Below are 16,726 nucleotides of genomic sequence, written 5' to 3' on the forward strand. Positions count from 1 at the left end.
TCTTAAAAAATGTTGCTAAACTCATTCTTATTCCAATCTTTAAGCCCGATTTTGATATGTTTCAATGTTTTATACAGGAGGAAATTTTAGTGCCATGAACTTGCAAATCCTCTTTCCACCATTCTTCAATATTTCTGATAAAGTCTGGATGTGTGAGCCATATGTTTTCAAACCTATAAAGTTTGTTTCTTTGAGTTCCTATAAAGGACACTCCAAGTTGAACACGCCAATGATCTAAGCCACCAAAAGGGAGTATCATAGCTGACATATCAAGGCGTGTAAGAATAATGTCCTCTGAGATGATGAATTTGTCCAGTTTTGAGGCCACCTGAGACTCTCCTCCCCTTTTGTTATTCCAGGTAAAGATGCCATTACTTGTCTTTGTGTCTACTAGCCTCATATTGTTTATAAAATTTTGAAATGCTATGGAGTCCCTACCAAGTGATCTAGTTCCACATTTTTTTCTGACAGGGACCTAATCATGTTAAATTCCCCTCCCAAAATCTAGAGGATTCCCAAATGTCTATCCCTTAGATCCTCCAGTGAAGTAAGCAGCCTGATTTTATCTTCAGGCTTCTGTGGACCATCAAAATTTGTGATTAAATATACTTCCTTGTCACTCAGCAGTTGAATAACCACTGATAAGTAGTTCCTAGAGGCTTTCGCATCAAGGATTCCTAGTTTTTGAGGATTCCAAAGTGTGAGAATACTCCCTGTTGTGTTGTCTGCTTTGACTTCTGGATATTCATATTTAGTCATCCATTTGCTATGTATTTCCCTTATTTTATCTACTAAACATTTTGTTTCCTAGATAAAAATCATATCTAGTTTTTCTTCTTTCATTTTATTGCTAAGATTTCATTGCCTCGTTTTGCTCCCTAAACCCCTAATATTCCATGTTGTGAGCTTAATTAAGAAGGATCTCTAAAGGAATAACTAGTTATGGCTTTCATCTTACCTGAATCGATCATCAGTTTACCACACTCTATCAACAACTCGTTCTGTTTTTTCCTACCTCTTTTCTTGCCTAGGTTCCTAGGAGCTAGTCCTGAAGTTGCCTTCATGGTTTTCACCCCTTCGTTGTGTTGACTATCATGATTTATTTTGACTCCCAAACATTTTACCTAAGTTCTCCATAGAAAAAAATGTTGCACTCTATTTAACTCCTCTTGTGGTAGCGAATCCATTCCTTTGGTGGTTCCCTGCTCCAAGAACATTTCTAGATCTAGATGCCCCCTATTAAGAATATCCTTCAGCTCATGATCCTCTGTTTCCACCTCGCTTGGGGTCATCTCTTTGTCCCGATCAAGTTCCATAGTGTTCAGTGTATCCTCCTTTTGTTGGTTGTTAACATGTGAGTCCTCCATACTCCCTTCCTTTTCTTTTTCCCCAAGGTTGTCCTCCCAAGTCTAGTTTGCTTTGTCTGGCTTGTCTTCTTCTTATAGTACCTTGTACCTATTCTAATTTGTCTGCTTTTCCTAATTGTTTTTCTTTTGGTACTTTCTCCCTCCTTTGTCTATATTTCCCACTTTGCTAAAGCTATCAATTTCTTTCCTTGAGGTAGCTTTCGTTCTACTTTCTATTTTGTTTAAGGGGAAATCCCTGAATAGATGACCATGTTCATGTCATTTCTGGCATCTAAAAGGAACATGCTCATAGTCCACCACTTGTAGGCACTCTTCATCAAGAACTTCTAGAATAAATTCATCTGGTAGAGCTCCAGAGAGGTCCATCTCTACGCTTATACAGGCAAAGAATGTATGCTTTCCCTCCCTAGTGGCATCTGATATTTTAACAAAATGCCATAGTTTATTTCCTATTTCTTTTAAAGAATCTGGATACTAATAATCCAGAGGTAATGAGTAGAGCCCTACCCAAATCAGGACCGAAGTGAATTTCTTGCGCTCCGGGACACAATTCATCACTCAGGGCCACATATAGAGGCCTGTAGAAGCATACAAGTAGGGCCCTCCTTCAAACACTCTGTCTTTATCCTCAATGTTAGTGAAGACTACAGTGAAGAAACCCTTTGAACCAAGGGGTAGGTCTATATCCCCTTTAGGTTTTCAATGATTCTTTATCCATGCCTGTAAAGCCTTCTCTGTTGGCCATAACCTCATGAATTTACAAATGACTGCATAAGTTTCCATGTGCTCCCGTGCACCTGTAGCACTCGATCACTTAACACCACTCTTGGTGTGATAGTTGTCCTAGGTTTACATGGTCCAATTCAGTTTCCGGTGTTCATCCTCTCATTTTATCCTTCTATTCCTTTTTCTCTTTTTACTTCTTCCCATCTATTTTACTACTCCTGTGTGTCTCTGTTGTCTTGTTTCCTTCCTCCTAAAATTCCTGTTTTCGTCTCCAGAGGGTTCTTGAATCGGTTGGAGACTGCCTGACTGTAGGAGGGAGTGTAACTCCCCCCCTCATGCCTCTCCATGGTGCACAATGCTTATCTTCGGCTGCAAACCCTAGCTCATGGTCCTCCCAAGTTAGGCATAGTTCTCAATAAGGTTTCGAATATAAATGTATAATCATTATTATAGACAACAATTAAAGATAGTTTATTATTGAAATTTTTTAAAAGTTAAAGTTTCTTATTATATTTAAATAGAAATACAATACATTAAAAAATATATTATACATTTTTATTTTGAGAAACGAAAATCAATTTGTAATAATTAGCATCATAAAATTAAGTTAAGAAATATTTTTTTTTGTTCAACCGGGTATAATTACCATAATAAATAAAACAAGATTTTCCAAGCCCAAACTTATATGCTAATTTTTTTTTATTGTAAGAGATAATTTAAATATCAATAGTAATTCAATAATATTCAATTGAGATATTATATTTTTATAAAATGTATATTTTAGTTTTGAAAAATATGATAATAAATATAAAATTTATTTTATTCTCTAGAGTTGGCTTAAGTGATCAATAATTAGATTTGGAATGATTTTATATTGTTTTTAGTTGTTGTTGATCATAGGTTTTATTGTCTTTGATTATCTAGTGTTGACCCCTGTAATCACACTTCACAATTTACCTAGATTTATATCGTTTAGTATCCATCAAATGCAGGGAAGTATTCCAAGGTTTCATTGGCTTTTATTGTAAGTAAAACAATATTAATTTTAGTGATGTTTAATATTTAATTTATTTAAAAGAATGAAAATGCATAAATAATATAGAAAAGCATGCAATAATTCGATATTGAAAATAACTGAATTTTGTTGATATGTTTATACATAAATGTTGTATGAAGATTCAATGGTGTCCTATGTTTATAGTGGTCTCACGACTAATCATCAAGGAGCAAGATAGAAGAGAAAATAGTGTTTTGTTGATTATAAAAAATGAATTAACTAAATGAATGTTAAAAGGAATAAATACCTAAGTAAATGATTAAGAGTATTAATATGATGAAGGAAATGACTAAGAGTATTAATATGAATAATTTTAAGGAGGAAATGATTAAGAGTATTAATATGAACCTTGATCAAATTTTGAAGAAAATATTTAAAATTAAGAGCTCATGACCATAATTTAAGAAAAAAAATGGCTTTTAACCATAATTTAAGAATAATAAATAAAATAATGAGAGCACTCTTTAAGAATCAATATATGAATAACTGATTTTGACCATAATTTCTAACAATAAATAAAAGAATATAAAGATGATATTTTTTGACCAAAGAATTAAAACATAATAAATAAATATTTTCATCAGAATTGGACAATAAAGATTTATGACCAAAATTTTAAGAAGCTATTTCTAATAATCCTATAAGAATGAAGTTATCAGTGATAATTTTAAGGACGATGATCATTAATTTCCACGGGACCTTAAGAAAAGAGATTAATTGTTGCTTCTAAAAAAAATAATTCTATGATCAAATAGAACAGAAAGAGGTGTTCCTATATCATTATAGTTTTTGTGATTGAACAAGTAAAAGAAATTGATAGTGTGGTAGATGTTAAAACCAATAAAATAAATTACATTAAAAATATACAAAATGATAGTAATAAATTGATAAATTATAAATTATAAATTGATAATAATAAAGTATAAAATAATAATAAACTATATAATAATTGATTGGTTGTAGTGTTAAGTCACTTAGTAATATGAAGGTCACCAGTTTCAAACTTCTTGGGAAAAATCCTAGCCATCTTAAGGGTCGGTGTGGTCGAAACCAAGTGTGGTTTCCCAAGCCAAAGGTTAAGCCTGCAATCAATAAAATTATATATATATATATATATATATATATATATATATATATATATATATATATATATATATATATATATATATATATATATATATATATATATAGTATAAAATTATGAAAATATAAATATAAGTTTGACCTGTGATTTCAATAATTATTTAAAAAAAAGAAATGATAATAACATTGATTGAAAAATATAAGTATAGAAATTTAAATTAATAAGGAGCAATCAGCTAAGATTTATAGGATGTTAAATAAGAGGGAGGAGATACAGTTGGCCAAAAGGAATTAAAGAGAGGAAACAAGGTGGGGGAGTAGATGAAAGAGACAGGAAAATTCTAAAAAAGGAGGAAAAAAAAAAGAAAGAAAGGGGAAGGAAAGGGCAAAAAGGAAATAATTAAAAATATTCTAAAATATTGCATAATAGTAAAATACTTATCATCCACGTAGTGATTATTAACACCTAAAATATTTTTTTAGAAATGGGTTCTTCCTCAAAGGGTGGTGACTCAATGGAATGAGAGGTACCATAGAGAAATTACTTGGTTAATTAGTGAATAGTAGTTAATGAGATTGTTTCCTAGCGAGCAATCCCCTAATGATTATCTAAAAAATTAAGATCAAGAATCATTTGAATAATACTGGTTTCAATGATTGACAAATTATCTAAAAAAACCTAAATACTGTATAACCTATTTTCTTAACAAGATTTTCAAAATCGTAAACTTGAATCCTAACCATTTTTATTTCAAATATATAGTTGAATAACAATTATTGTAATAACTAATAAATAATAATTTATATAAAATAAAGATATTAAAATTTAAAAGGTAAAACAAAAATATCTAAAAAATGATACTATAATTTATAAAATATTGTAAATGAATTTTTGCACATAAAATTGAAAATTGTTTTAGCATGATCTTTTAGATATGCCAATTTGAGGCTAAAAATTTAAACAAGGACTAGTTAACATATAATGTGATATTCAATATTTTTATATTTATGTTTTTGTTGATTTTTTTTTCCTTTAACCTAAGAATTTAAAACTTATTGTATATGCATGCACATTCACTATATATATTTGAATTAAATATCTCTCTTTTATTGGTTGGCCTTGCAGGGGATGTGGAACTTTGAAGTGAGCCAGACTTATCTTAAGCCTACCTAATGTCGACCTATAACCTACAAAGAGAGGCTTTGGAACTTTGTGAGAAGAGATTTCATAGAAAGAAATAAGAATGACTTATGATTTAAATATAGAACCTAGAGGGCTAAAGATACAAAACCAAGCATTGTTAAAATATAAGGGATTTCACAGGAGCCTAGGAACAATAATTATGAACCCTACTAGAGGAGGAAAGAATAAGATCTCTATTGGGAAGAGAGATAATAACATGCACAAGATACCTATCATAATAAAGTGTAAAGAAAAAGGAACCGGGGAGGGAACTGATGGAAAAAGGGATAAAAAATGAACCAAACCATTCTAAATACCAAAGAAAAGGAAACGAAGCCACAATGTCAATTTTTTAAAAAGAAATCATTTAATCATTAAAATAAATAGAAAAATGTTTGCATTTCAAAGATAAAATTATTTTATGATAGGAAGTGTGAGTGCATTAGCATGCAGTTAGTGGCCTAGGTATCTTATTCATGTAAATGTAACTTTTGTTCTTGTCGCTCAACCCACTTACATTACCCTAATGTTTGATGTACTAATTTGAATGGAATATTAAAACATGTTACTATGTTTTCATTAATTCTTAACTAAAATTTGCTACACTAGTTGAAATGTGGTGGTTTAGAGTGTATCTAGTTTATTTTGTAAGAATGCATCGTACGTAAAATGAAAAAATGTTTTGAAGTTAGATTATAGGTAACTAGAAAGGGTTCCCTATGTGACAATACACCAAATTTAGCAATATGAAGTTCTTTGAAGAATAGTGGAAATTGTTACTTCAACTCATTGCAACCTTTTAGTTTGATGTGATCTACGATGACCTTCTAATTCAATGCTAATCTAATGGTGTTATATCTTGCATATTTGCAATTTTATATTACGGACTATAGAAACAAGAGTTCAATAAGTGTTTTGAGAGAAGTAAAATATAAACGACTTTGCATTGATTTGCGATCCAATTTACAGTGTTAAGGGTTCATTTGTGGGTTCAAATCTTGAGAGTTCATTTAGTTATTGGAATTTATATTTATTATTGTAAACATCAAGAGAGTGGCTTCCTATCAAAATTAATGTTTTTTTTTAATCAACCAAATATTTGTTCTATGTCATGTATTTCCATTAATCCTCATCCATAATCCTCTCTAATTTATGTCAATATTCATTGAATCACCTAATTTAATTAATTCACGACATTCTGTAAGTATTTGGCGACCCATCTGTAGTTTGATTCACATGTAGTTCTTTTCTTCGACTGCCATTTTATTACTGGACGAAGAGAGCATCTTTGTATATTTGATAATATATTTTATTTCGAGGAATAAACAAATATTTTGACTAAACAATTTTAGGATGTTTAGTTTGTTTCGAGGAGACCATGTTGTGAATATGGACTCTATCCAAGTATAAACTCCATTAAAATATTATAGTTATAATAACGTACACATCAATTAGGGTGAGCATTGATGATTGGGAAATTGGGGTGAGAATATGGAATATAATGGGTTGTCTAATTTGATATTTTTTGCTTTTTAAGTTAGAAATTACATTTGGAATGAGATTTTTATTTTTGATGGTATAAAATATTATTGTTAATGTATAAATAAATTCAATATTATGAAAAAATGATACTATATTCATTATTCAAATTTGATATTCTAATATTTTTAATTTTCGATTATATATATATATATATATATATATATATATATATATATATATATATATATATATATATATGTATATCTGTAAGAGAAACATCTATTACACATAACAATGGTTGCACCACTAAATAATATCAGTACGCTGACACTCCCTATTTTAAAATAATTTGATCTTTAAAATGAAATTTGGTCTTTGATATGCAAATGTTTTTCTATTTATTTTAATGATTAAATGATTCAGTTTAAAAGAACAATTGGTGTGGCTTTGACACCTTTTCTCTCCCTTTGGTATTTGGAATAGTTTGGTTCATTTAGAGCTTGTTTGGTTTCAGAATTTGTTAGCATGGTTAGCAATTGCAAAAATGCAATTTGGATATCAAATTATTTACATCACCAACCATTTATAGTTGTGTTGTGTGCAATAAAATTAATGAAGATGATTAAAAACTATGGATTAGCCTACATGACCCTAATCAATAGAATTTATGGTATTTAATGATCATCCTAGTTGAATGGATCCAAATTCCAAGTATTTACTAGGAGAGTCCACTTATGATTTTGTTGGAATTTGACAACTAATTTAGTAAATATGTGTAAATTGTATTAGTTATTGCCAGGTTAGTTTTATACCGAAGCAACAGTTATGTAATGGATGAGGCTCTTATATAACTGATGGATGCCCAAAATATTGTAATTGTGGAAACTAATTGTTGATTAAATAAAGAATCCAATCCCTTGCCCCATGGATGTTTCCTTGACACCCTGTCAAGGTTTTACCACGTAAAATCTTGTGTCTTTTTACTTGTGTCATTACATTCAATTTCATTTATACATTTCTTGTTAAATTAACCGCTTGGCCAACAATTGGTATCAGAGCTATTGATTTGAGTTAAGAAAACTGGGGAGCCCTCGAAGACACTGCGTGGTATCAAAGCTGTGTGAAAATTGGGAGCCCTCGAAGACACTGCATGGTATCAAAGAAGGCTGGGTCATTTACCACCAAACATTTCCTAAACTTTAACTTTGAGTATAGCAGCAAAGAGTTTATCTGCTTTGGAAGACTAAACACAATATGTGTCCATATGGAGGCTGCTCAGTCTCTACATTATATCTAGAAGCATTCCCTATTTGTAGGTGCATTCTATTTCTACCAAAACAACATTATCTTCGATGATTGAAACTGAAACATCCAAACCTATCGTTGATGCTACCAGTGTGCATGATCCTTTCTTATGGAAGTCATTTAGCTTTCGCTTAGATTCCGACCTAGGCAAGGGTCATTGAACTTGGTGAAGAAGTCGCGAAGCTCATTTAGAGTCTAAGCCAAGCAATATTGAAGGGAACAGGGTTCATTCCCATCATTTCTTGTTTAAGTTGCCAGTCCAACAAGGAGCAGCCACTAAAGGAAAAGAAATCATTTTGTTCTTTTGGAAAATCGTATACATTGAAGCCGTGCACATTGGAGGGAGAGAAGCCACGTTGGAAGGAAGCCTTTAGAGGTGAAATTATGTTGCTGCTGGAGAGAGATGCCACCACTTACAGATGTCAGCCCCTTGTCCCTCCGTACAGATCGCTAAGAATTCACATAAAGCCCGAATTTTAAGTCAGGACGAGAAGCTCAGAAGAAATCCTTTGATGAAAAGTCTGGGTATTTATTCAAAACAAAAACTCAGAATTTTTTGAAGATTTGTTGAGCTGTTTGAAGTTTTAAATAAAAACATTTCTGAGTATTTGAGGAAATCTCAAGGTTTGAAGTCCGTGAAGTAAATTAAATAAAAGAAGGGGAATTTGTAATTTTATTTTATTTTATTTTTTTGTTTTTATTTATTTATTATTATTATTATTATTTTATTTTTATTTATTTATTTATTTTATTTTTATTTTATTTTCTATTTTCTATTTTTTATTCTTTATTTTATTTATTTATTTATTTATTTTTTTCAGAAAAGGGTTTCACTGATTTCTAGAAAAGGATTTCATTTCATTGAAGAGTTTCATTGAAGAACGGAGGAAAGGGAATTCTTCCAGAAAAATTGTTCTAGGTTTTTAAATTCAATTTGAAAGAATTTTGGGAAAGTAAAATTCTGAATTTTGTTGGGGAATTTGTGAAATTTTTCAGAAAATTGAAGTAGGAAAAAAAAAAACCTTGGAAAACTGTTGTTGGAAGAAGACAAATCAAAATTTTATTTTGTTGAAAGATTGAAACTCTAGGAGGAAAGAAATGGCCAAGATGACGAATGCAAAGTTCGAGGTGGAGAAATTCATCGGCAAGAACAACTTTTCTCTATGGAAACTCAAAGTTAGGGATTTGTTGGTGCAACAAGGGTTGAACAAAGCATTAGACGGGGCAAATAAGAAACCTGCTAGCGTGACAGATTCATACTGGGAGGCTTTGGATGCCCGAGCTCTTAGTACGATCAAGTTATGCCTAGCGGATGAAGTTCTCTTCAACATTGTTGAAGAGAGTACAGCTGCAGGTTTATGGGAAAAGCTGGAAAAACTATATATGACAAAATAATTAACCAATATAATTTATTTGAAAATAAATTGTACAGCCTACAGATGAAGGAGGGTACAAAAGTTGCAGAACATTTAAATATTTTTAATACACTTATATGCTAATTATCAGATATGGAAGTTAAAATTCAGGGAGAATACAAAGCTAGAACCTTGTTGTGTTCTCTACCCAAGTCGTGGGACCAAATCATAACTTCAATTAGTTTGAGCACTCCTGATTCTTTGAAATTTGAATCAGTTGTGGGAGCTCTCTTATCTAAAGAAGTACAGAGGAAATTCACTACTGAAACAACTACACCCGAAGCCATGATAGCCAGAGGACGGTCAAAGGAGAGAAGAGAAAAACCAAGGGGGTCTTCCAGATCAAAATCAAAGGCAAGAAAGTGTAAGGAAAAATGTTGGCACTAGAATAAAATTAGACACCTCAAGAAAGACTGTTGGAAATGAAAAGAGTCTGATAACCCAATGAAGGAAGCAAATTAGGTTGATTCAGGTATGATAGATGAAGTTTTATCTGCTGAAGGATCATGTATGATAGATGAAACTTTACCTGTATGTAATATCTCTTAGTATTTTGAAAGCTAGTTATTAGACTCGGGTGCTTCTCATCACATGTGTCCACACAGAAATTGGTTTACTTCATATAAAGTTGTAAATGGTAGTTTTTTGTTTATGGGTAATAATGTATGATCTCAAACTATTGGAATGGAAAATATTAGGATTAAAATGTATGATAACATAGTTAGAACACTAACTAGTGTTAGACATGTACCTGAATTGAAGAAAATTTTGATTTCTTTGGAAGTGTTGGATTCATATGGTTATAAGTTTACAAGTCAGAATGGGGTGCTGGAAGTCTCGAAAGGCACCCTAGTTGTTATGAAAGCAGAAAAGGTCAGAAATCCTTACAGACTTAAAGGAAGTAGTCAAGTCAATGAAGTGACGATTGTGTTAGGGAAAGAAGAAGAAGGTACTTTCCTATGGCATCAGTGATCGGGTCACATGAGCGATAATGGTCTTCAGGTACTGATGAACCGTAAATTACTTCCTGATTTGAAATCCTTGAAGTTGGATTTTAGTAAACATTGTGTGTATGGAAAACAATGTAAACAGAGGTTTAAAAATGGAAGTCATAATATTAAATAAATTTTGGACTATATTCATTCTGATCTGTGGGGACCATCTCTTGTTGTATCATATGGAGTGCTTTATATTTTTTAACATTTATTGATGATTTCTCCCATAAAGTTTGGGTCTTTATGTTGAAAAAGAAAGCTGATGTATTCAATGTCTTTAAACAATTTAAAACAATGGTAGAAAAAAGAACACACAAATCAATTAAATGTTTAAGAACTACAAATGGTGGAGAATTTACTTCTCTAGAATTTGAACAATATTGTAAGGATGAAGCGATTGTCAGACGCAAAACTATTGTTTATACTCCTCAGAAAAATGGTGTTGCTAAATGTATGAATCAGACTTATATGGAAAGAGCCAGAAGCATGATCAACAATGCTAACCTGGAAAAGGAGTTGTGGCCAAAATCAGTATCCATTTCTTGTTATTTAGTTAACAAATCAGCTTCAGTAGCAATTAATTGTAAAATTCCCGAAGAAGTTGGGTCAGGTCAGTCTTGTGATTATTCATATTTAAGGATATTTGGTTGTGATTCCTATGCTCTTATTCCTAAAAATCAATGTTCAAAATTAGATCCAAAATCGGAATTTTATGTCTTTGTTGGGTATGACTATGCAGTGAAAGGATACAGGTTGTGGCATCCTACGTCGCGAAAGATAGTCATTAGTAGAGATGTAACATTTCATGAATCTTCTATTTTAAAATTAAATGTTAGAAGAATTGAACAGGAACATGTATCACCAAATCATGAAATTAAAATGGAGGCTAGACCTTTTTTTGAAAGTCGAAAAGAAGGAGAGACTTTTGGCGGAAAATGTGTTGAAGATACAAAGGAAGTTGTTGAATTTTCTGAACCAGTTCAGCAACCAGTCACTCCAAGAAGGTCTGCAAGGGAAAGAAAAACTCCCAAAAGGTATGAAGATTCTGCTTCATCTTTTGCTTTAATTACTGAAGATGGGGAACCTTGTTGTTATCAGGAAGTAGTAGATGATACGGATAATGAAAAATGGAAAATGGCTATGGATGAAGAAATGGATTCCTTAGCTAAGAAAAATACTTGAAATCTTGTAGAACTTCCCAAAGGGAGAAGTGTTGTTGGATGAAAATGGGTCTTCAAATTGAAACAGAAAGCTGATGGAAGTATCGAAAGGTATAAGGCGATATTGGTAGCAAAAGGGTATTCTCAGGGTCAAGGTATTGACTTTCATGAGATTTTTTCACCAGTTGTAAAACTTGTTTCTATTCATACTGTGTTGGCACTAAGTGCATTACTTAACCTTGAGTTAGAAAAATTAGATGTTAGGACAACTTTCCTACATGGTGATTTGGATGAAGAGATATATATGGAACAACCAGAAGGTTTTTTACAGGGTCACAAAAGAATATTAGTTTGCAAGCTCAAGAAGTCATTACATGGCCTGAGGCAGTCTCCTAGGCAATGGTGCAAGAAGTTTAACTCCTTCATGGTGAGCCATAATTTTATTAGAAGTGAGTATGATCATTGTGTATACTTCAAGAGTTTTAGGTGCATATTCATTATCTTAGTTTTGTATGTTGACGATATGCTTATTGCAAGCAAAAGCATGGAAGAAATCAACATGTTAAAGACTCAGCTCTATAGGATGTCTGATATGAAGGATCTTGGAGTAGGAAAACATATCTTGGGCATGGATATACACATAGATAGGAAAAATGGTAAGCTTTGGTTATCACAGAAGAAGTATGTGGAAAGAGTACTTGAAAAGTTCGATATGAATAGTGTGAAACTTGTTAATGTTCCATTAGCTTCCCATTTTAAGCTTTCTTCGGTTTTGAATCCTAGAACTGATGGAGAAAAGCAATATACGTCTCATGTACCATATGCAGATGTTGTAGGCAACTAAATGTATGCAATAGTTTCTACAAGAACTGACACTTCACATGTAGTTGGAGTTGTTAGCAGGTTCATGCAAATCCAAATGAAGAACATTGACAAGTAGTGAAATGGGCGCTTCGATATTTAAGAGGCACAAGTGATCACTGCATCATCTTTAGTGGTAGTGAATGAGCAGTCTGCAGATATGTCGCTGCTAATTATGTGGGTGATTTGGACAAAAGGAGATCTACTACAGGTTATGTCTTTAGTCTTGTAGGTGGAACAATGAGTTGGATGTCAAAGCTTCAAGAAACAGTTGCATTGTCCACTACCGAAGCAGAATATATAGCGGCGTCACATGGAAATAAAGAAGCAATCTGGTTAAAGGGTCTACTTTATGAGATTGGAAGGACGTAGGAGAAAGTGAATGTACTATGTGATAGCCAGAGTGCTATTCACTTGGCTACGAATCTAGCTTATCACAACAAGACCAAGCACATTGATGTAAGGTATCATTTTCTAAGACATGTGATCAATGGCGGAAAAGTAGCTCTCAAGAAGGTCCATACATGGGAAAATTATGCACACATATTCGTGAAGCCAGTTATAGTAGAGAAGTTGCGATGGTGTTTAGCTTCTCTTGGCTTACAGAAGAGATGATGAATGGGCATGGGCAAGGGATTAGGAAAATTCTTGTCAAGGTGGAGTTTGTTGGAATTTGACAACTAATTAAGTAAATATGTGTAAATTGTATTAGTCACTTCCAAGTTAGTTTTATACTGAAGCAATAGTTGTGTAATGGAGGAGGCTCTTATATAACTGATGAATGCCTGAACTATTGTAATCGTGGAAAATAATCGTTGATTGAATAAAGAATCCAATACCTTTCCCTGTGGATGTTTCCTTGACACCCTGTCAAGGTATTACCACTTAAAATCTTGTGTTTTTTTACTTGTGTCTTTGCATTCAGTTTCATTCAGTTTCATTTATACATTTCTTGTTTAATTAAACGCTTGGCTAACAGATTTGAGGCAAGAAAAATATTTGAAAATTCCTTGTGTCTCATGAGATGGGTGAGCACTATGACATGTCTACTCCCTTTGCTAATTCTTGTAACATGCCCTCATTTTTATGCAAGTATATCTATTTCTAGTTCCTTGGATTTCCTTAATTGTGTATTAATGACGTTTTCTACAAAAATCTAAACCATCAAAAATATGTTTAACATAGTTTTAGACACATCAAGAGAGACGAGCATTAAAAAATTCTAAACCTCAAATATTGGTTAAATTCTTGTCACGTTTTACATTGTTTCAAACACATCAAGAGAGATGAGCATTAAAAAATTCTAAACCTCAAATACTGGAAAAATGCCCTCCAAATTTGGTCTCTAAAAGTGAGGGAGGAAAAATCATTCTAGTCATGTTAATCTACGAAGTAAAAAATATTTCATGCATTTTCTGATCATGCCCACTTGCGAAAGCCTCGTACAAAGATGGTGATTGAAAATGCATACAAGTTTTTTTTACAAGTAGGTATTTATGTATTTTCTCAATGTGGTTAGATGAAATACATATATATTAGACATCTTAATTCTAAACCTCAAATACTGGAAAAATGCCCTCCAAATTTGGTCTCTAAAAGTGAGGGAGGAAAGATCATTCTAGTCATGTTAATCTATGAAGTAAAAAATATTTCATGCATTTTCTGATCATGCCCACTTGCGAAAGCCTCGTACAAAGATGGTGATTGAAAACGCATACAATTTTTTTTTACAAGTAGGTATTTATGTATTTTCTCAATGTGGTTAGATGAAATACATATATAGTAGACATCTTAATTAATTAAACGAGGATCATAGTACTCTGGTCCCTTTTAAGAATAATTTGAGTGTATTCTTTTTTTTCTAACCATTCTTCAAATATGAGTTTAAAGTTAGTTCATTTTTGAGGGCTCGCAATGTGGGTTGCCATGTACATTGATTACAAATGCATCTTTATTTTTTTTTGGATAGAGTAAATGAAAAGAGAAAAATAGAAAAATATTAATAACTAGCTAAATCATTTATTCATAAAAAATCTACACAATAGTAATCCTTAATTTATAAAATAAACCATATATAATGACAGAAACTGAAGTATCATAATATCCAACTGAAAATATTAATAACTTACCAAATAATTTGTGCATGAAAAAATGTACGTAATATTCAAACTATCTTTCCAACTAAACCATATAGAATGGCATAAAAATAAGTTCCATAATATTATCTTATCTTCGGGTAGAAAAAGTGAATAGATAGAAAGGGGGTTTATTATGGAATATTACAAATATGTAAAGGAATACTAGCATTCCATTGGTGATTGTTCTTCCATCAAGTGTTTTTGAGGCTCAACTTAGTTCAAATAAAGATAAAAAAGCCAATGAAGTTTATTAATTCAAAGTGTAAGTTCTTTTGGTTGAAATTAAAATGAAAATACAATTCACTTTTGTATACTTTAAAACCAAACAATGTTTCCATATGTTTGTTAGATAAGTTCTTGAATGAATTTGTAAACATTATGACTGGCCTTACTATCCATTGCAATTGTATGGATCTTGAATTAACAAATATATTACAATGTAGAAGAGGAGGTTAGGGAGCTCCTACACAAGAATAAGTTAATGAGAATAATACTTTAGAATTCACATGTTTAAAAAAACATAACTCATGTTCACGTGATACATGCATATATACTTGGGCATAAAAGAAATAATAAATTTGTAGATAAATATTAACCTTTTATTTTATAAGTAATATTAATTATTTTATAATTAGTACTAAAAATATCATAATTAAATAGTTATCACTGGTGTAATAATTCTTTACAAGGAAATTTTATTTCATTATAAACACAACGGTCAACCTAAGTATATATGCCCACCTAATTAAATAGATCTACCCACCTAATTATATTTTCAAAACACTAATTTTTTTAATACTTTTTCTCCCTCGGAGAAATTTTGAGAAAGCCCCTACGTTTGTACAAAATTGAAAACAAAAGAAAAGTTTGTGTAGAAAAATGTATGAGTTGACACAGGCATCCAAATTGGTGCATGCGTGGATGGACGAATTTTAGGAGATGGATTTAACACTTGTAAAGGAGGAGGTTAGATTCTATATGGTCCCCTGCAAAATTGAGCGCTCAATTAGGAAGAGTTGTAAAACACAAAAATTTCATTCATTCAGACTAGTTGATTTAGGCATTCGAAGAAGCATGGCAAGCAGCGTGCATGGTACCTTCCGATGCAGTGTTCCAAGTACCATCGGGAAAGAAATTTCTAGTTACACCAGCAACATTTCTTGGTCCTTGCAAGTCTCATATTTCAGTAGAGGTAAGAAAGTTGGATGTCAGGTTGTCTACCTATGATGACAATAGAAGCAAAGTATGTTGAGATAGATAACTTGCCGATTACAGGAACAATAGTTGCACCCAATCAAAAATCTGCATGGAATAGCAATGAACGTGGTATGTGGCTTTGATTTTCTCATATATTTCGGTTGACCATAGAAGGTGGTGGTATCATTGATGGTCAAGGCCAACCTTGGTGGTCGAAGTCCTGCAAAGTGCACGAAAAACACGTAAGAGTTTCTATTTCACCTGGTCTTTTTGTCATCATTGTATTGCATTCTTTAATATTCCATCATCTCTCCTCCATTCAATATCCATGTACGACTCCACCCTCGAGCCTCTTGACTAGCACCATCCACACTCATCTCTCCAACTCCTAACATTTAACATTAAACATCAATACAACAAGTTTAAACCCTCTGCTTCAATTTCTATTAATCATCAAAAATGTTCATGTGTGCAAGGTTGCCTCGATGCGGCACCGATGGTTTGTTTCCAACCTAATCACCTTGTTTATTTGCTTGAAGAGAGACACGATGTTATAAATAGTTTATTTTTTACTTTATTTTTTTCTGCAAATTTTAATTGGAGGTTGTTGTTCTCAGGCAATGGGTTTGGATTATGTGTTGGTCTTACAAGCAATGTCTATCACTCGATGTTCGAATGTTTTGATTAGAAATATGCAATTTGTGAATAACCAACAGATGCATCTCATAGTGGTGGACTCTTCGAAGATCCAACTAAG

This window comes from Pinus tabuliformis, chromosome 8 (assembly GCF_031772625.1).
Source record: "Pinus tabuliformis cultivar Carrire ecotype Pingquan chromosome 8, CPIR1, whole genome shotgun sequence".
In the NCBI taxonomy this organism is placed as follows: Eukaryota; Viridiplantae; Streptophyta; class Pinopsida; order Pinales; family Pinaceae; genus Pinus; species Pinus tabuliformis.